Below are 22,557 nucleotides of genomic sequence, written 5' to 3'. Positions count from 1 at the left end.
ATGCAGTAAAACTATCATACTAGGAGATGGCTAAGTTGATAAACCCTTTCTGAGATGCTAGCTTTCTAAGGGCAGAGTTTTTTAAAAAACATAGAGCATGTTAATACATGTAAACCTTAACTGCATTGTGAAATGGACAATCTTTGGAGTCTGTACCACACGAATGTTCTGAACTGGGTTCATTGGCTCCTGGTATAACTTTATTGATATTAATACTGGGTTTCTTAGGACAAAACTGGGAAACAGAAATCTAACTGCTGACATGACTTGCATTAATGTGAAGGACATATCCTGGGGGAAAAAACAACAGCTGATATAGCCGGGCGTACATGGAGGGGCTATATCACTGCTGGTATTCTGGAGCACAGGCCTTTGAGTTAATAAATCAGGAGCAAAATTCAAGCCTGCTCTCACTGCGGTGATATAGGCAAGGTGCTACTTTTCTCCATCATGATTTAGGTCACAGCGCCATCAGACTGGCTATTGCCATAGCAACCTGAGCTTTTGCCTTTATGCAGAGACTTCTAATAGTATGGTACAAGATGAACAAGAAACAGGTCTAGAGAAGAAAGCGAGAGAAACCAAGAGAGATTAAGAACCAAAAGATGCTCGGAGCATTGAAGCACAAGATGGTTCAAGGACAAACAGAAAATCACTTTGCCAGTGAGAAGCAACAGCCTCCAGTGAGGCAGCTGGCTGAACAGGACCACCGGGACGCTGTTGCAGGAAACGGGCAGGAGGCAGCGATGGTGGAGGCAGGGAGCATCTCGGTCACACACAGTGCAAGCATGTGGCTGCTGACTAGCTAGCAGCTCCAAGCACTGGGGCTGAGATCAGGTCAGCAGCCAGGCACCTGCATGATTTAATTAATTAATTAGTTGATGAAAAATTTATAAACAATTTTCCATTCAGAAAATATCCAAGCAGTATACAGAAGTAAAATCTAAAAGATAGTGTAGTGCCTCGGGTCAGCTCAGGATTTCATGGCCTGCATGGCAACCATGGGACTGTCTCAAACTGGCCCAACACAAGAGTAGGGCATACCCTCAATTTGGTTCTTGCTTCAAGTGGTGGTGGTGGTCTGGAAGTAGGAGGGGTAGATACTGCTCCATTACCATGGTCAGACTACCTCCTGGTAAAGTTTGGACTTGCAGTGACTATTCCTGTCTGCAACGGTGGGGAACAAGTTTGGATGGTCTGCCCTTGAAGGATTATGGACTGTGAAGGATTTCTACTGGATGTGGTGGCTGTACCAGTGGAAAGAGCAAGTGATCCTGTTTGAAGCTCCAGTTTTGCTGAGGAACAGCAAGATGAGTAGAGCCATTTGACACGATCAGCATCACCCTTGAAAAAGCTACTCCTTTACAAGAAAGCAATACTGACTCCCTCAAAAACCTAGCACATTTCAGGAATACCATTAATTCAATAGACTATCTTTAAAAGAAATGCAGAAAGCTTTTATGTTTTTATTTTAATAATCTTTTTTGCATGGCTTTATATAGTTTCTTAAGTCTGGGTACATTTCTCTCCTGGTGCTTGATTGCAGGGACCATACTGGGCATAATTGATATTCATGTGCATGCCATATTTACTTCTGCAGAGTTTCCCCCTGTAATTGAACAATAGTTAATGAGCACTTAGGCATCCATTCACAAAAGTTTACTAATGTCTACTTATTGGGGAGCTTTTCTCATGAAGACTGCAAGTGTTTGAGTGGATGAACAATCAGCTTCTGAAATATTAAGCAGAACAGTAGAAAGTATGCAACTTTGGGGAAACTTTTTATGGAAAATCTTACCAAGAGGAAAGTCTGACAAAACTAGGAAAGAGCTGAGCTCAGATTTTAATTATGTAAATGCTTTTAATTTCCATAACATGTTCAGATGTTTGTGTTGAGCATTTCTGAATATTCACAATGTTTTGGCATATTCGGAGAGGAAGGAAGGAAGGAAGGAAGGAAGGAAGGACAATAAATGGAATATATCAGAAGGGAGGCAACATGAGTGGCCTAGGGTACAATGAGCTAAACATTGCACATGGCTCTCTGATTTTTGAATCTCCAGAAAATGTTACCTGCACTTTTTTAAACTGGTGTATCCATTAAGATGAGAAATGTACATGCAGCTAGATTCCATGCATAAATTCTCAGCAGTATTCCTAGGTAAGAGCACACAGGATCACAGCCTTTATGATGGGGGGGAATCATCGGGTTGCCAACCAAGAGTTGTAGGTGGTTAATCATCTGCCTTTTTACTGATTAATCAAATAGTCAGTTAGCTAAATACAACACTTCTGCATATAACTATACGCTGGGGTGCCTTTTAGAGGTATTTAAGTGTATGACAATTTAAACTTTATTAAATGAAAAACAGATGCATCTTATTGTAGGGAAAAAGCCATCTTTAGTTATTATTATTTATTTTATTTATTTATTATTTTATTTATATCCCGCCCTTCCTCCCAGCAGGAGCCAAGGGCTGGCATTTAATAGGGTCTTTCATAGTGTCATCATTGTGTTTTGCAAAGTAACACACCAGAACCAAAACAGCCTTCAGAATAAACCAATGTCCCTTCATTGTCAGCCTCATAAAATCAAATTTGCACTTAGCAATTGATCAGCAAAGGTTTTGGGTGGTTGATCTAACCGTTAAAGCTTGCAATCCCATACAAAATTGTATCATAACTAATTAAACTTCTGTTTATGTTGGAAATATTGTTTATCTGTTCTCTATGCATTTTGACACCTCTTAAGATATCGTAACCAAATTTTGCATGATGGTTCCTGAGTTCAAGAAGCATGTCTCCTTCCATGTTTGGATATGATTGGACATCATTTTAAAACAAGATAGTGGATTGAACCTTTCAAAACTGCACTTAATTTTGTTGTTGTTGTTTTTAGAGTTCCCAAACAATGCCGGGTATGAAGCTTCTAGTATGTTGTATGCCATAATATCAAAATTAGTAGCTATAGGGTTTCTATTTTATCCAACATAATCTTTCTACACCAATTCACAGAGATGGAGCATATCCACCCACAAACCAACAACGACTTCAAATTGAATTTAGTCTCACCGCATGAGGAGAAGATGAGGTTAAAGTCAAACGACTCTGGTTTTACTGATTTTTTTCCCTTCCTCACAAAAACTTAATAAATGAGTGGGCTGTGAGATTAGAACACTGAAACTGCAACAAATAATACAGCAGTTCTGCAAATTGTATGCCATTTGTATGACCAAAGCAATCATATTATCCCTAATTAAGTTTGAACATGACTGAAGGGGTCTGCAAAAGGGCACAAGGGAATCTTTAATTTCATATTCCACTGCGGCATGTCCTATTTGTTTGCTTTGAATCGTCCCTTTCAATAAGGTGAAAACTTGTGCTAATCCTCCATTCACCAGTTGCCCGGGTGCGTGTGAAATAAACCATGTGGACAAAATAAACCATTGCTAGCTGCAATATTCCATTGTGCCTTAAGCTGCTTCAAGGAGCCTCTTCACAGGTAGCCAAATACCACTCTAGACTCTTCACATATTTGTTGAAGATCCTCCCTTTTTTTTCCACAGAACACCCTTGCTCAATCATTGAAGAATAGCCAAGAACCAGGCATAAAATGAAGTGGGGAGGGAGAGGCGCGGGCATTAAAGGAGCCCAAACTGGCTCTCTACGCACACAGAGAGATAATTGGCATGGCTGTGATTTTGGAGCACTGAATGACATGAATAAAATGGCGACATGGGAAAAAACTGAAAAGGACAACAGTTTCCTGGCATACACATAATCACTCCATTTTTCTTGGGAGGCCCAGTGGATAAAACAGGACAAAAATGTTTTTTCTCCATTAATTGCTTTCAAACATTGTCCTGCTAAATGCCTCATTAAAAGGTAGAAGTGTGGTTGAGTCTTACTTCCCTCTCTCCCCCCACCTTCTTATTTCTAATGACCACCTATCAGGGATGGGAAAAAGAAAATCAATAGCGATGTCCTCACAATTTCTTTTATGGAGGCAGAATGAAAGAGATCAATGGGAGACGTTCTAAGCTTACCTTAAACCTAAGTCGCAGCCTCAAAGACCAAAGAACAAAGTGAAAGGTATGCAGACATGTTGCACGCATGGATGACGTCCACTCGGTATGTTCCACACATATTACAAAGTTATCTTTTATACCCTGGTCTACTGTATTTAATAAATTATGAATGGAGGTGTTACTTTCATTTCAGCCTACAGAATCATGCAAAGATATTGTCTGTATATCTAGCTTCCATCAAAACAGCATCACTCATTTTTCTTTTCTTTGGAAGATTTGTCTTGGTGCTTTGGTCTCCCCTCTCCCAATTTTTTCTATCTAGAATCCCGTCTAATACTGTACACAGTTCCCCTATGCCAACAGGAATGGAGGCAAAACCTGGCCACTGAAAAACAAGAGGGAGGGATCAGCATGCTTGTGAGAACCTCAAGGTTTACAGAAGTACCCCCCTTCCAAGAAGAGTAAAAAGAGGCAAACTCCTCTGCCCAAAAAACCCAGACCAATGAGCACTGAGCATGCTCAGTAACCTCCAGTCCAGCCCATGGAATGTTGTGTGTTGGGGAGAACTTATGGACCTCCATATGTTGTTGGACACTAATTCCCAACAGCCCCAGCCACCATGGCCAATGGTCAAGGATGGTGGGAGTTGTAGTTCATCAAAATCTGGAGGACCACAGGTTCCACAGCTCTGCAGTTAGGTATGAAAGGAGGTTGACCTCCACCATTAGCATTTAAAGGGGGCTCCAGTAGTGTAGTGGCAAATTCAGAAGTGCTGGGTCCCTTCATAATAGTCAGGCCACACACCCACAGCCATGACCCCTTTACCACTTTCCTTTGTCTCCCTTGCTCTCCCTGTCACCTCACGAGTCCACACTCCACTACAACAGACATCCCTAGGGTCAAATCAGCATGAAAGGGGAGGCCATGTGTTAGCTACAGAGAAGAGTCTTCTCAGTGGGTGACTCACCTCCTTTCACTCTGATTGGCTCCAATCAGCACGAAAGGACAAGGTCTCTTCTCAGTAGCTAACAGGCTCCCTTTTCATGCTGATTGGCTCATCCAGAGGGACCTGGCTGGAATCCTACTCCAACAAAAGTAACGGGTCTATGACCCCCACCCCATGACCCCTGATGACTACACCCTTTGGGGACACTTACTAGCAACAGAAGAATGGGGAGGCTGAGTCAGTAGAAATATAATAGGCCATTTGATTTATGGTTTTGGTATATGTTAAAGATCTTAGCATTCATCCATGCATTCTCTGATCACTAACATTGGTTCATGCCCTTGACTGGTCGCTGTGGAGATTGGAGCTGTACTACTATATCTACTATATTTTATTTTATTGTTTTATGTTTATTATTTATTGTGTGATTTTAACCTTTGTACACTGATTTGATATTTTCAAATAATTAGTGGTATAGAAGTGTTTTTAATAAATAAATGGCTACTACTGCTGCTACGAAGAAGAAGAAGAAGAAGAAGAAGAAGAAGGGCTTTCCAACATTGGAGGCCTTCAAGAGTCAGCTGGACAGCCACCTGTCGGGTATGCTTTAAGTTGGATTCCTGCATTGCGCAGGGGTTAGACTTGATGGCCTTATAGGCCCCTTCTATACCACTCTATAATTCTAAGAAGGAGAATATTTGTAGGGCTGGCATCAATAATTTTTTCTGGGCTTCTTAGAAAGAAGACAATATTAAAAATACAATGCACAGTAATTAACATCAACAATAAGTAATTATGGACAACCACAAAAAACTTGCTTTGTAACAGACAACATAAACAGTTTACAGTGTGGATTAAAATTACAATGACACTGCAATCCTAACCCCACTTACCTGAGAGTAAGCCCCTTTGAATTCAGTAGTATTTACTTATGAGTGGCTATGGTTAGGATTGTGCCCTAGGTTAGCCATTAAAAATCCTGGGTGAATAAACAGGATTTCACCTAGCACAAAAAAGACCACAGAAAAGGCACCAAGTGAGCATCTCTGGGGATAGACTCTAGCCAGGGCGTTACATCCCAAACAGCCCTCTCCTCAGTAGCCACCCACTTGGTAGTCACTTCACTTAGAGGGTGTACTTGGAGGATTTTAAGATTTTTGATCAGCCATGTAAGAAAAGAGCATGAAACTTTGGATCTTGGACCAAGCAGGACATTCAGGTTTTCTGCATTTGCCAAAGAATTGAACAACCTAACTGGCAGGCCTAGTTTAGAATAATTGTAGATGAAGTGCTAAAACTGTTCCTGGGCTGTATTGCTTCAGAGTGCAAGTGGCATGTATTGCATAAATAAATGTGTCTACCTGCACATAGAAAACTAGCTTGTGAGAGGACAGGACAGTTTTAGCTTAATCTTCTTCAACTTGATATGCTAATTTTATATGTATAACGTGGTTTTGCTTTTTTAAGTGGGAAACCTGCAACTCCCCACCTGAAGTGTAAGTGGCACAGTCCACGGACAGTTTTACTGCCCTGTCCGGTCTGGAAAGAGTATAAATGGATCTTGTGCACATGGCAGTGCAGCCTTTCCACCTCCTGTTAAGAATGGAAAGATGGAAAGGTTTTGTTCTCTCATCTTCTCATTTCCCCCCCAAATCTTAAATTCAGTTCTCCACATTTCTGCAGCAATTTGCTATTTAAAAAAAAAAAAAAACTTTATAAAAATGCATCTCATTTTAGTGTGACTTTCTCCTAAATGGAGATTTAGGAGAACATTTTGGATGCAGTTCTGACTTATGTACACATTCTGCAAGCAGTTTTCCCTAATGTAATGCATTTTGTATATGCTGTTAACTAATATATTCATTTTTATGCATTCTTTCCTCTAATATATGCATTTTTGTAAACATTTTTGGGGCCAGAGAACTGCATTGCAAAATTTGGATAAGTGTGAATTTCAAAGGATGGCTGTTTTTCAGTTCTCATATTGTTTCGGAACTGATGAATTGGATAGATTTGGCTTTAAATGGGAAATGAATAAAATTTCTCCCCCAGACCTACCTATGGTAAAATCAATAAAACTTCAAACACATTAGTAGGTTAGCAAAGAATCTCAGGTTCAAAAGGTCTGTCTGAATAATACTGTTTTAAAAAGACATCTGAAAGCAAACAAGGATGGCTCCTGCCTAAATTCTATTAGCAAGGGGTTCCCCAGGGCAGAGTCTGTCACACTAAAACTTTGTCCCTGGTAAAGGCCAGCCAAACCTCAGGGGCATGTGGAGCTCCCAAAATGATGGAAGCAGAGTGTGAGGCGTCCTTCCCTGGCTCTTCCTGTCAGGTTCCTACCTGCTCGTGGTTACTGCCTGTCTCTAGGCACCACCAGGGACTCCACCAGTCCGGACCGCTCTCTCTTATGATTTCTCTCCCCGCTCTAGCACAGATCTCAACAGATCCCCCTGCTAGGCAACCACCAGTAACGTCCCAATACTAGTATTCCCAGAGACTCTGAATACTGGTATTGTTATTCTCTTCACCGCTGCCACCATTTGTTACAGTTCCCCTTCAGCCTTGGTCATTACCTTACCCTCCCTTCTGGTCTGTGAAACCCCAGCCAAGGATCAGGCCTTTGGTAAACCAAATTAAGTATTTATTACAGATAACAAAGCTAACAAGATTAACAAGATTTCTTCTTAAGGCACATAAGCATATGGTTTTACTCAATCCTAATCCGAACTCCACCTCCCTCCTGGTAAACAACTCTCTAAACCCCACCAAGCAATCCACTCTTTCTCTTCTCCCCCCAGATTCCACAATTCACCACCTCACATTCATCCAGATTTACCTGTCATCCTTTCATTTATACTGTCAGCCATTTTAAACATTCAGCCAATCATCAAGCATTCTATTGCCCATTCACTCCCCCTCCTCTTTCACTACTTACCATGTATACTCTAAACAACCAGCACTTACCATATATACACTAATATATAGGAACATCACACAGAGCATCAGGAATCAGGGTGCAAATTTTGAAAAGGAGCTATGCTTTGGTTTGCATATTGGTTTGAGAAATGTTAATTAAATAGTTCCTCTTTAAAAAGCAAACAAAACTGAATTTCTCCCCTTTCCTTGTCTCCTGGGACATCCACTGTGAGAAGCAGTCCTATCCAGGTTTGTTGCCAGGACCCATCTATGTTGTCATTGGTGACAAAACATAAACTCGCCTTGCTCAGTATCACAAGTATAGGACATATCCGCCTCTTGCTACCACTCTTGGGCCACTGGAATGATTTTTCCCATTTTATTTTACAAGATTTATATACTGCTTAATCGACAGAAAACCTCTAGGTAGTTTACATAAAACAATATAAAATATTCATTAAAAATACCAATAAAATCAAGTGTTAAAAACAAACATAAAATTTATCAAAATATAAATTAAATCACCAGTTTTAAAACAAATATACATACAAATGGCCTGTTAAAATTACATATCTGGATAGGTGTGCCTAAACAAAAAAGTTTTTAGCAGGCACCAAAAACAATACAGTGAAGATATCTGCCTAATGTCAATGGGCAGCGAGTTCCAGAGTGCAGGTGCTGCCACACCGAAGGATCAGTTCCTTGTAAATGCACAATGGACATTATGTGATGACCCTTCACAAACTGCTTACAGTTAGCACTATCAATCTATCAGCCACCAGTGTGAAATATACTTGTTTTTTTACAAAATGCAAAAGAAAAATATAGGCCAGCCATGATAAGTATGATATAGGTTTCTGATCAAACACTTAAGCAGTACAAAATATTTTGTCCATAACAAATCAGCATGCAACAATGACATCATGAAATAACAAAAGCTACCTTTTCAGGCATTGGCATTGTTTGGGCAAATGCAGGTGTATACCAAAGTTACCTAAACCGCAAAGAGATTTTGAAATGCCAGGCAATCACTTTGTACCAATTTAAGAAACAATCCTTGAAATGACAAAAGTCCCTTGGAGCGACACCAGGATTAACAATGGAGAAAGCCAAGAGCCTCACCCTCCATTGAGAGAGGAAAGATGCTGCAATGTTTTCACACATAAATCCAGAAAAGTGAAGCTACTAATGAGTACAAGGTAGTGACAAAAGAAAAAGGAAATAACATTGTTTACAAATGGTGGGGCACAATCAATACAAGTTTATGAGCAGTTCAAGGTATGCTTTGATGCACCAACAGAACTCATGTGTGAGACTGAGTGGACTCCTTCATTCACTTAGTGGAGGAGAGACCACCATGTTCTCATATTATGTACACAGAGCTCCCTTTCCATTGAACAGAATAGGAAAGGTTGCATGGATAGGGAAACTTCTTGCACAGGCAAGACTGAGCACACACAAGACATTCCTGGATTGAGATACTTGTCTGTAATTACTGGGGTGAGTTTATAGCATCACAGATTTGTTATCAATATTGGCTTTCTGAAGGCCATAGGCATATGAAAGAGCATAAGAACATATGAAGAGCTCTGCTGGACCAGGCCAATGGTCCCATCTAGTCCCGCATCCTGTTTTCACAGTGGACAACCAGATGCCCATAGGAAGCCCACAAGAAGGGCCTGAGTATAATTGCACTCTTCCCCACTGATGGGGAGTTCACACAAAATCTCAACATGTAAGATCTCACAAACAGTGGTGCAGCTAGGTCATTTTAGAGCCTGTATATAATGGTCTTACGGAGAAGGGGATTCATGTCCATGTGAATTACTTCCATTGTGAAGCACACAACGGACATTTCTCCCTCCAACCCAGCATTCCACTAAAAAAGAACGAAAAAATCGGAGTATGTGCAGTTTCACATTTTAAAACCTCACTTAACACACAGCACCACCGAAACTACAGGGATATAATGTGGTTTGCTTCTGCTGCTCTGATGCTTAACATGTTTGCTTGGGAATAAGCATCGATTTGTTGTAGAAACAGATACAATATTTTAATATATATAATATATTATCATTAAAACTTATAGACCGCCCCATAGCCGAAGCTCTCTGGGCGGTTCACAAGAACAAGAACAACATTAAAAATACATAAGCATATACAATATAAAAACACAATTTAAAAATACAAAATATTAAGAATTAAAACACTTCCAGTATATACAACATGATTAAAATAATTAAAATGCCTGGGCGAAGAGGAAAGTTTTAACCTGGTGCCGAAACAATAGTAACATTGGCGCCAGGCGTATCTCCTCTGGGAGGGTGTTCCACAATTCAGGGGCCACCACTGAAAAAGCCCTTTTTCATGTTGCCGCCCTCCGAGCTTCCCTATGAGTAGGCACTCGGAGGAGGGTCTTTGATGTTGAGCGTAGTGTACGGGCAGTTTCGGGGGAGGCGTTCCCACTGGTATCGTGGTCCAGTGCCATATAAGGCTTTGTAGGTTAAAACCAGCACTTTGAACCGGGCCCGGAAACATATAGGCAGCCAATGCAAGTGGGCCAGAATCAGTGTTATATGGTCGGACCGTCTGGTCCCCGTTAACAATCTGGCCGCTGCATTCTGCACAAGCTGCAGTTTCCGAACCGTCTTCAAAGGCAGCCCCACGTAGAGCGCATTGCAGTAATCTAATTTCGAGGTTACCAGCGCATGAACTACTGAAGCGAGGTTCTCTCTATCCAGATAGGGACGTAGCTGGGCCACCAGCCAAAGTTGGTAAAAAGCACCCCATGCCACTGAGGCTATCTGAGCCTCCAGCGACAGGGATGGATCTAAAAGAACTCCCAAGCTACGAATCTGAGCATTCAGGGGGAGTGCAACCCCATCCAGAACAGGTCGAACATCCACCATCTGGTCAGGAGAACCACCCACCAGCAGCATCTCAGTCTTGTCTGGATTAAGCCTCAGTTTGTTAGCTCTCATCCAGTCCATTGTCGCAGCCAGACATCGATTCAGCACGTCGACAGCCTCACCTGAAAAAGATGAAAAGGAGAAATAGAGTTGCATGTCATCAGCATACTGATGGCAACGTACTCCAAAACTCCTGATGACCGCACCCAGCGGCTTCATGTAGATATTAAAAAGCATGGGGGACAGAACTGACCCCTGCGGAACCCCATATTGGAGGTCCCAGGGTGCTGAGGAATGTTCCCCAAGCACTACCCTCTGGAGATGGCCCGCCAAGTAGGAGCGGAACCACTGCCACGCAGTACCGCCCACTCCCAAATCAGTGAGTCGTCCCAGAAGGATACCATGGTCGATGGTATCAAAAGCCGCTGAGAGATCAAGGAGAATCAGCAGGGTCACACTCCCCCTGTCTGTCTCCCGACAAAGGTCATCGTACAGGGCGACCAAGGCTGTCTCCGTGCCAAAACCGGGCCTAAAGCCCGACTGAAATGGATCCAGATAATCGGTTTCATCCAAGAGTGTCTGGAGCTGGTTGGCAACCACTCGTTCCAGGACCTTGCCCAGGAATGGGACATTAGCTACCGGCCTATAGTTGTTAAGGTTTTCCGGGTCCAGGGACGGTTTCTTCAGGAGTGGTCTTACTGTTGCCTCTTTCAAGAGGCCAGGGACCACTCCCTCCCGCAAAGAAGCGTTAATCACCGCCCTGGCCCAGCCGGCTGTTCCAGTCCTGCTAGCTTTTATTAGCCAAGAAGGGCAAGGATCCAACCTAGAAGTGGTCGCACGCACCATTTTAAAAGTAAAAATATTAACATGAGCATCCAAAACCATGTGCATGACCGGCTGTTGGCTGCAACCTGACTATACATTGCTTTTAAAAATAGGAAGAAAACATATTATAAATGTGCTGTTGAATTGACAAGAGTGCCTGAAATGAGGCGGGGTGGTGGTGAGTTGGGATAGTTATGGCAGACTAGGAATTTAAAGAGCTGTCAATTTTAGTTCTCTCAGTTTCTGCCAATCTTAAATTTGCCAATTTTAAATTCAGTTCCCCAGGTTTCTGCAGCAATTTGCAACTTTTTAAAAAAATATCCTTATGAAAATTCTCCAGCATTTTAGTGCAAATTTCTCCTAAGAAACACATTTTTCTAGGTGGTTTTGACTATTGTACACATTTTTGCAAGCCAATTCTCATCATATAATGCATTTTTGTATGTTATTTTCACTGATACATTCATTTTTATGCACACAGTTCCCTAACATATACATTTTTGTAAACATTGTTTAGGTGGTGAACCCATTGCAAAATTATAAGTATTTATTCCAAAGGATGGCTGTGCTTTGGTTCTCATATTGTTTAGAAAAGTGTGAATTTGATAGATGTGGCTTGAAATGCAAACTGAATCAAATTTGTCACCCATCCCTATAGAAGGCTCAACAATGACTACAGGAAAAGAAGTGGCATGGTAACCCACCCGGTCCCTCCCCACTTCAAACACTGTATACAGATAAAAGAATATTTCAATTTAAAGATTTTCCAGGTCTGCCTACTGCAGGCATGGCAACCCTGTAACCCTCCAGATGTTGTTGGACTCTAAGCCCCATCAACCTCAGCCAACATGGTCAATGGTCAGGTCTTATGGGAGCTATAGTTCATGATCACTTGGACGGTCCTCCATTTGAAGGTATCCTCTCTTTGAGGGCTGTCCAATCCAAGTCTGTTTCAAATATAAGGAACCATAAAAAGGGAGATCAGGAGCCTTGAAGTTGCACCTGGTCAGTAGACTGAGTGGGCACACAAATCACCTGGTGTCTTCTCCATCATGGGAAGATGTATGGTACTCCTATTCAGGGCCGGTTCTAAAGGGCGGTCAGGTTGGGCACTGGCCCAAGGGCCCCGGAGCTTCAGGAGCCCCTGAGGGGCCCCTGAGGGGCCCTCCGCTCCCCTTCCACGATCCATGCCCCCCATGCCCCCCACTTACCTGTCAGCCGGCTTTTTAGCATTGCCCTTAATGAAGATGGCAGCCGCAGCTTCCCTAAGGTACTGAAGCTGCTGCCACCATCTTAGATGTGCGCACGTAGCACACACGTGTGCATCAACAAAGATGGTGGTGGAGGCTTTATTCCCCTTAGGGACACCGCAGCCGCCATCTTCATTAAGGGCAATGGTAAAGACTAGACAGGTAGGGGGGCCATGGGGGGGCTGCGCACCCACCCACCAGGGGGCCAGGGCAAGCTGATGCCCAAGGGCCCCCACATGCCTGGAGTCGGCCCTGCTCCTATTTTAAATTATCATAATTAATTACACATTTTCATCCATACATATAAATTACTGAATGCAACCTACTCTCCTGCTTTTCAGTGATGCAAATCCTCGTTTTTGGCAAACCCTTTCTGGAAGGTCACGGGGTCCCAAAAGGATTGTTTCCTCCCACACAAATCTTCTTGCTAGTTAAGATCATTGGCTGAGGGTCTTCTCTAGTCTTTCCCACTTTCACAGGTTTGACACACTTATTGTTGCACAGGTGTCAAACTACAATGATATTCCATTTTCCAAAGTGTTTCTGTTAACAACTGTGGTTTTGTCTCTATATTTTGCTGCAGTTTTGTTTCATTGTAGCATTTTGATGAATGTTTATCCTGTATACCACATGGAAAACCTTTTTTTTAAATGGAAAGTGGAGTATAAAATGCACTCTCAGAAGGTGTCACACAACCTGACATGTTTGGAAATAGCACAATGAATATTGGAAATAGCACAAAGTGAATATTCTTCTGAACAGCTTACTGAGCTGGGTAAATACATAATGGATATCTTCATTTCTGTCTTGATGTCTCAGCAGTGAGATGTGCAGGGATCTGAACTAACACAGAGATGTCTCCACCATCACAAGATTTCATAAGAACATAAGAAGAGCCTGCTGGATCAGGCCAGTGGCCCATCTAGTCCAGCCTCCTGTTCTCACAGTGGCCAGCCAGGTACCTGGGGGAAGCCCGCAAGCAGGACCCGAGTGCAAGAACACTCTCCCCTCCTGCGGCTTCCGGCAACTGGTTTTCAGAAGCATGCTGCCTCTGACTAGGGTGGCAGAGCACAGCCATCATGGCTAGTAGCCACTGATAGCCCTGTCCTCCATTAATTTGTCTAATCTTCTTTTAAAGCCATCCAAGCTGGTGGCCATTACTGCATCTTGTGGGAGCAAATTCCATAGTTTAACTATGCGCTGACTAAAGAAGTACTTCCTTTTGTCTGTCCTGAATCTTCCAACATTCAGCTTCTTTGAATGTCCACAAGTTCTAGTATTATGAGAGAGGGAGAAGAACTTTTCTCTATCCACTTTCTCAATGCTATGCATAATTTTATACAATTCTATCATGTCTCCTCTGACCTGCCTTTTCTCTAAACTAAAAAGCCCCAAATGCTGCAACCTTTCCTCATAAGGGAGTTGCTCCATCCCCTTGATCATTCTGGTTGCCCTCTTCTGAACTTTTTTCAACTCTATAATATCCTTTTTGAGATGAGGCGACCAGAACTGTACACAGTATTCCAAATGCGGCTGCATCATAGATTTATACAACGGCATTATGATATTGGCTGTCTTATTTTCAATTCCTAATTATCCCTAGCATGGAATTTGCCTTTTTCACAGCTGCCACTCATTGGGTTGACATTTTCATTGTGCTGTCCACTACAACCCCGTCTTCATCAAGTTCTCACCAAGGTTGCTTTTACTCTAGAGCCTTTTAACACTGCTAAGTCTCTGCTTTTATGCAATCAGCTGGAAGCTGAATTAGAATTGATGTTCCACACACTCCTTGTACAGCAATGTTATCCAACAATGGTCTCCCCCATGACTAAGATCTTGTTTCTAAATGTTTATCAGAAACTGCCCGAGAACTACACACATACACACACAAAAAAATATGAGAGCTGGGAGCCTAGATTTGGTAAACCAAATATTTTTTCTTTTATGTGAATTTTGTGATCATTTTCTTGTTGTTGCAACTAGAAGCAGCATGCTGTGGTTTCACACCACTTTTGGAACAGATGTAAGGTCTGTGTGAGATGTGAAACATCCAAGATCAGGAGATATACCTGAACATGTTAATTACAGTTTCACTTTGCTTTGCTTCAGTTATAAAGCAAGAATAATTATTGGTAATATGGTCATAAGTTGTTGATGCCTTTTTATATGTTACTTTCACTAATATAGATATGTACCCTTATATGCATTTTTGAATGCATTACTTGGTTGGAAAACAGCACTGCAACATTTGGAGAAGTGCAAATTTTCAAGGATGACTACATTTTTGGTTTATGTCTTGTGTGGGGAACTGCAAAATAGGTAAGTTTGCCCCCATTCCTACTTTCGCCCCCATCCCTACTTCTAAGGCAGAATGCAGGTAATGTCTGCCTAAACACTTGGACTCCATCATGCCAATGTCACCGGTGAAATCCATGTAACACTAGCTACGCAGCAATAACATCAGAAAATAAAATTTGGGAATCCATTCCTGCAGGATTTCAGCTGATAATGTCAGAAAAGTTTGGTGGCTTGGAGTAGAGTTGGGTAACATTTGCAGTCTGCAATCAAGTGGAGATGTTCCCTGTGTTTGTGAAGTTTCGACTCTGGGTTGCACACGGTTCTATTTTACATCATGTCTTGTATTCTGAGAGGGAGGGGGGAGTAATTGCCAGGGTGGGGGGAGGCATTCCTTTTGTTGTCAAATGCTGCTTCTGCCCCCTATTGGTACATTTTCTACAACTCTAAAATGTTTTTTTCATCTACTGTGGTTTTGAAAATTAACAACTGATCAATGTTTGCCATGGTCATAAAAAAAAAACTCACCTCAATGTATGTCCTGGAACTGGTGGTGTCACACTTGATCCCTGAATCAAAACATTGTTGGCTGGTTGATTGGTTTTTAAAATATGACAATGTAGCCTGTGCAACAGAGCTCAAGGCTGACTGTGCCATTCCTTTCTGACATTATAATTGAAAGTAAACATGTTCTGCTTTCCGCTGCTGTGCTATGTCCTAAGGATATGGTCAGAAGGCACATAAATGCCACCACCTTACTGAAGCTAAGCAGATCTGGGTCTGGGTTAGTGCCTGGATGGCTGACCACCTGGGAATCACATAAACACAGCCTTGGGTTCCTTGGCAGAAGAAAGGCAAGGTGTAAAGGTAGGAATAAATGAATAAACAAAATTGTTCATTCAGGCCATATCTTACTAGTTTTATAAAGAGCATCACTGTTTGTCTGTTGACTTCTGAGCCCAGTTCAGTGTGTCACTACTTATCTTCAAGGTCCTAAATAGCTTGGGGGCTCAGGTACCTTAAGAAGCACCTTTTTCCATTGCGGGGGTTGGACTTGATGGCCTTATAGGCCCCTTCCAACTCTGCAATTCTATGATTCTATGAACAAGTAAAAGGAATGTACAGTAAAAATCATTAAGAATACAGTAAAAACAAAGGTCAACTATTGCATAAAGACATCTTCTTAAATGCCGGCATAAGCCTGGCAGAACAGAAAGGTTTTCAGAAGGCATTCAAAGGTTAAAACAGACCTTTTAAAACGCCCCCTCTCTGAATCTCTGTTGGCAGAGCATTCCAGAGAACTTGGCCAATGACAGTGAAGGCTCAATTTCATGTTGTTAAATGAGCATCTCCAACTTGGGGGATGATTAACATGGCTCCTGCAGATGATCTCAGTGACTGACGTGGGATATAAGGATTCAGGTAGTCCCATTACCACCCTATCTAGACCTTATATCACCTGCTGAGGCTCTTCTCTCTAGGTGCCTTTCTTGTCAGATGTAAAGCATGTGGCAATGAAGGAAGGGGGCTTTTTTTGTTCTGCCATCCCAACTGTGGAATGCCCTTCCCCAAATAACTCACCTGGCAGCCACACTGCTTTCTTTTACATGCCAGACAAACCCATTTTTGATCACCCAGGCCTTTTAACTAGCTAAGAAGGTCTTTTCTGCTGGTTTATTTAAATGTTTGATTGTTTTTAATCTATTATATTTGTAAACTTGTAAATAAAGGGCGGTATTAAAATGTTTTGAACAAACAGGTATATCTGTGGACTGAGTCCACGGTATGTCCAAAACGTTATTCCAAACACAGCAGCAAGGAGCTATTTCTCAAAACCTCATGGCTTGCAATTTTTCCATAAAGCAGTTCGAAACCATCTAAATTGCTGGCTGCCATCCAGAAAAAACACAGCACAGGTAAAGCATGGTTTGCAACAAGCAGGGAAAGAGGTCCCTGCAGTGCAAACAAACAGTGCCTGAAGACTGTTCTATGTACAACACAATCCATGTGAAACTGTTTTTACATGTAGGGCTGCATTGGTGCATTGTTTGCATGTTGCATAAAGCTATCAAAGAATTCCACCAGGCATTCCCCAGCATTTGAGTGTAGATTTCTCCTAATATATCCATTTTGTATGAAATTTTGCCTAATGTGCACATATTTGCAGAGCAATTTTCCCTAATATAATGCATTTTTGTACATTATTTTCATTAATATATGGATTCCTATGCACACTTTACCCTTATGTATGCATTTTTGTGCACATTGCATGGTTGAAGAAGTGCATTGCAAAATTCACAGAAGAGTAAGATTTTGAAGGCCAATTATGTTTCAATTCATATACTTGTTTCAGAAACTGTGGGTTAGGCAGGTTCACCTTTAATGCAAACTGAATCAAATTTCTCCCCCATCTCTACACAAACCTCATTGGAAAGTTTTTCAGGTCCAGTGAAGGATCATGGCGGTTGAAGCAAAACAACAACAACAAGGGAAGAGGACCATCACCGCCCAGGGAGGGAGAGCCATCTGCCTGCTTTGCTGCTGCTGCTGCTTGGCCAACATCTCTGCTCTCTCCTTCTTGGGCTCCTGCTCTGCACTTGGGCACCTTGCAGGACCAGGCTCCAGGTACCCAGCCAGCTGTGCCTGATACTGTTCCACCTGTCCCTTCTCTGGAGGGGATATATAAGCCGGCTGGCTGAGGGGGCTTGGGAGATCCAGTGCCTGCAAGGGAAGAGGACCATCACCACCCAGGGAGGGAGAGCCATCTGCCTGCTTTGCGGCGGCGGCGGCGGCGGCGGCGGCGGCGGCGGCGGCTGCTGCTGCTGCTGCTTGGCCAACATCTCTGCTCTCTCCTTCTTGGGCTCCTGCTCTGCACGTGAGCATCTTGCAGGACCAGGCCCCAGGTGGCGTTATACGTGGGAAGAAGAACGGTCTTAGAGCTGGCATTTGGGTGCACAGAATACGGGACTGTGTCTTCTGTGTGGGTTTGAAGTGGATGAATGGGTGTTATATGAGTGTATGTTGTGAGTGAATGTGTATTTTTATGTATATGAGTTTTTTGTATTTATAGTTTATCATGTGCCTCGGGAAGAGATTTTATCATCAAGAGGGGAGACCTGAGGGGGCCCCAATTGCTGTAGTGATGGGTAGAGAGAGGTATGGTGATATGAGAGGGATGTGCCAGGTAAGGAGAACGCGGCTCAGACATGTAGTGGCTGTGCCGCGTTCTGGTCCATCTCATACCCGCAGGGTTGTTGGTTGTCCTATCAGCCAACTCTCAGATCTCCAGTTGCTGCTTTTTAATGCCAGATCGGTACATAATAAAACCTCCCTCGTCCATGATTTGATTGTGGACGAGGTGGCCGATCTGGCATGTATAACCGAGACCTGGGTGGGCAAACAGGGAGGAGTTAGTCTCTCCCAGCTCTGCCCACCGGGGTATCTGGTTCAGCATCATGGTAGATCTGAGGGTCGGGGAGGTGGGGTTGCTGTGGTCTATAAGAGTTCCATCTCACTCACCAAGCACCATGTCCATGCAATCACTGGTCTGGAGTGTTTGCACCTTGTGCTGGGCCAGAGGAACAGACTGGGAATCCTTTTGGTGTACCGCCCACCTTGCTGCCCAATGGCTTCCCTAACTGAGCTGACGGAAGTGGTCTAGGAGATACTGTTGAGATCCCCCAGACTATTAGTACTGGGAGATCTCAACATTCATGCTGAGGCTACTTTGTCTGGGGCAGCTCAGGACTTCATGGCCGCCATGACAACCATGGGGCTGTCTCAATATGTTAGTGGCCCAACACATACATCGGGGCATACTCTTGACCTGGTCTTTGCTACTGGACATGGGGATAGTGATCTGGATGTGGGGAGTTTTACATCTCTCCCATTGTCATGGACAGATCATTGCTTGCTGAAGTTTAGACTTTCAGTAGCCTTTTCCCTCTGCAAGGGTGGGGGACCTATTAAATTGGTCCGCCCCCGGAGACTAATGAATTCTGAAGGTTTTCAAAAGGCTCTGGGGGTTTTTCCAGCTGATAAGACTGGCGCTCCTGTCGAAGCCCTGGTCGATCTGTGGAATACAGAGATGACCTGGGCTGTTGACACGATCGCTCCTGCGCGCCCTCTCCTATGTAGAGCTCATACAGCTCCTTGGTATACTCCGGAGCTGAGAGCGATGAAACAAGACAGGAGGCGGCTTGAGCGGAGATGGAGACGAACTCCCGATGAATGCAATTATGAGCTGGTTCGTGCTTCTACTAAGCTCTATGTAGGAGCGGTGAGGGCGGCAAAAAAACAACATTTCGCCGCCACTATTCAGTCATCTCTCTCACGCCCATGGGAGCTTTTTAAAGTGGTTCGTGGCCTACTTCATCCAGGCCTACAAGATACGGCAGATACATCGGTAGCTCAATGTAATAAATTTGCTGAACACTTCCAGCATAAGATCTTATGCATTCGCCGGGACTTAGACTCCTATTTAATAGCAGTTAATCCTACTGAGGTGTCCGGAGCACAGTCTTGTCATGTTTTGTTGGATGAGTTTCAGTTGGTTCAGTTCGAGGACGTGGACAAGGTGCTTGGACAGGTTCGTGCGACCACTTCGGTACTGGATCCTTGCCCCTCTTGGCTAATTAAAACTAGCAAGGAAGGAACAGTTGGCTGGGCCAAGGAAGTGATTAATGCCTCTTTACGAGAGGGAGTGGTCCCTGGCTGTCTGAAAGAGGCAGCAGTGAGACCACTCCTGAAAAAACCTTCCTTGGACCCAGAGGATGTCAGCAGCTACAGACCAGTAGCCAATGTTCTGTTCCTGGGCAAGATCCTGGAACGTGTGGTTGCTGACCAGCTCCAGGCGCTATTGGATGAAACCGATTATCTAGATCCATTTCAATCGGGGTTCAGGCCTGGTTTTGGCACTGAGACTGCCTTGGTCGCCCTGTTTGATGACCTATGTCGGGAGAGAGACAGAGGGAGTGTAACTCTGTTGATTCTCCTTGACCTCTCAGCGGCTTTTGATACCATCGACCATGGTATCCTTCTGGAGAGGCTTGCGGAATTGGGAGTTGGAGGCACTGCTTGGCAGTGGTTCCGCTCTTACTTAGCGGGTCGTCTCCAGAAGATAGTGCTTGGGGAACATTGCTCGACACCGTGGGTTCTCCAATGTGGGGTCCCGCAGGGTTCGGTTCTGTCTCCCATGCTTTTTAACATTTATATGAAGCCGCTGGGGGCGGTCATCAGGAGTTTTGGAGTGCGTTGTCATCAGTATGCTGATGACATGCAGCTCTACTTCTCCTTTACATCTTCTTCAGGTGAGGCAGTCGACGTGCTGAACCGTTGCCTGGCTGCGACAATGGACTGGATGAGAACTAACAAACTGAGACTCAATCCTGACAAGACTGAGATGCTGTTGGTGGATGGTTTCTCTGATCGGATGGTGGATATATACCCTGTCCTAGATGGGGTTACACTCCCCCTAAAGGAACAGGTGCGTAGTCTGGGAGTCATCTTAGACTCTTCCCTCACACTTGAGGCTCATGTAGCCTCGGTGGCCCGGAATGCGTTCTACCAACTTCGGTTGGTAACCCAGCTACGTCCCTATCTGAGTAAGGAGGACCTCTCATCAGTGGTACATGCTATGGTAACCTCGCGTCTGGACTACTGCAATGCGCTTTACGTAGGGCTACCTTTGAAGACGATTCGGAAGCTACAGCTAGTGCAAAATGCGGCGGCCAGACTGCTAACAAGAACTAAGCGGTCTGAGCATATAACACCTGTGCTAGCCTGTTTGCACTGGCTTCCAATATGCTTCCGGGCCAGATTCAAAGTGTTGGTACTTACCTATAAAGCTTATACGGCACGGGACCACGATATCTGTCGGAACGCCTCTCCCGATATGAACCGGCCCGTACACTACGGTCTACTACGAAGGCCCTCCTCCGGGTTCCGACTCATAGGGAAGCCCGGAGAGTGGTGACAAGATCTAGGGCCTTCTCAGTGGTGGCCCCCGAACTATGGAATGATCTCCCCGAGGAGGTGCGCCTGGCGCCGACACTATCATCTTTTCGGCGCCAGGTTAAAACCTTTCTCTTCTCTGAGGCATTTTAATTCCTGTTAATTCTAAATTATTATATTTTGATTTTAGACTGTACAGTTTTGTGTACAGTTTTGTGTTATTTTTATTGTATTTTTAATGTTCACCGCCCAGAGACCTGTTGCTAGTCGGGCGGTATATAAGCTTAATTAAATAAATAAACACACACACACCAAAAAAAAAAAACGCAAACACCTCAAGTAAAGTGCAAAGCAGGGTCAGTGAGGGGTGTGGCCTAGGAAAAGTGGGTGTGGCTGGGGAGAATCCCCATGACCAGATAGAGAGGCTGGAACATTTTGCCCCAGGCCTGAGATTCCGCACTCATTGTGTAGACTTTCTCTGTCCCCAGCCCTATAACTTTCTATAGAAGTGAAATGGTAGCAAACATTTTGCCACCTTTCAGTTTATTAAAATTTGGTAAGAACCACCTAGGTTCAGAAGGGGGAGAGGAAGATTCACAGGCTGCATCCGAACAGTAGGACACCAGCTGGCCATCCCTGGTTTAAATATTTGAGAACAAAATATAGCATCAACCAACAAAGAGCGATAGGGAGAAATCTTTGATATTTTTTTCCACTCCTTTGTACTGAATTTATGATTAAATAAGCTCCACTTTTATGTAAGCATAATAGAAAGATATGTGGAAGATGCTCCGTTCTCATCCTTTATGGATTCATTTAAATTCCACATATTAGACTAAGAAAACACCTGCATTTAAAAAACAGCTTTACAAAGAATGCTCAATAGCAATTGAACATACTGTTAGCACAGGTGTTGGCTGAATATCTTTGATCTTTAAGGCTCTGCTTTCTTAAAAAAGCATTAGGGAGAATGAATGTGTGTCTAAGTCAAAAGAGAAAGTATTCTTTCTAAAGCAGACAGGAAGAAAAATAGCTTCATCTTGTATACCGGCTACTTTCTAAGGAATACAGGCCTCCAAATGACAAGCAAAGGAAAGCACGGCTCCTTATGGCCCGAATGAAATGACATGAATTCAGCTAACTCAAGCCTGCCACACTGCTAAGTGTAATACATTATTCATTGTGGTCTGTGATGAGATACTTCTCTGCACCCTGGTGAATTCACTCCCCAGCATAAATCTGAAATAGATCATTTACTCTAGATTAATATCGTGCAGCTTCATCGGAGCTTTAAAAAAAAGCTCATATGGAGTAATGCAAAGAAATGCATAGGTTTGCAAAGTGAATGCTGACCACACAAATGGAATCCTGGCTCCACTGAAGCAGAGACCCATCGTGGCCTAAGACAATGGCAGAAAAGCCCCGAGGAG

The 22,557-nt window shown here is 43.4% G+C and overlaps 1 long non-coding RNA gene across 2 annotated transcripts in view; it reads right to left on the bottom strand.

Annotated features, from left to right (window-relative positions):
* Nucleotides 1–1,497: 1,497 nt before the first annotated feature.
* The window catches only part of LOC133365480 (uncharacterized), a 46,492-nt gene continuing 25,432 nt past the window's right edge, over nucleotides 1,498–22,557 (bottom strand). Inside the window, exon 4 of one of the 2 annotated variants that reach the window (XR_009758225.1) lies at nucleotides 1,498–1,609. This is a non-coding gene — a long non-coding RNA (uncharacterized LOC133365480). Of the gene's footprint in view, nucleotides 1,610–10,497; nucleotides 10,925–22,557 lie in introns of those variants that run through there. The other variant, XR_009758226.1, reaches the window with a different exon arrangement.

Source organism: Rhineura floridana, chromosome 10, assembly GCF_030035675.1.
Source record: "Rhineura floridana isolate rRhiFlo1 chromosome 10, rRhiFlo1.hap2, whole genome shotgun sequence".
Classification (NCBI taxonomy): domain Eukaryota; kingdom Metazoa; phylum Chordata; class Lepidosauria; order Squamata; family Rhineuridae; genus Rhineura; species Rhineura floridana.
Note: the sequence above shows the minus strand (reverse complement) of the source record. Positions and strands in the feature narration are given on the sequence as shown.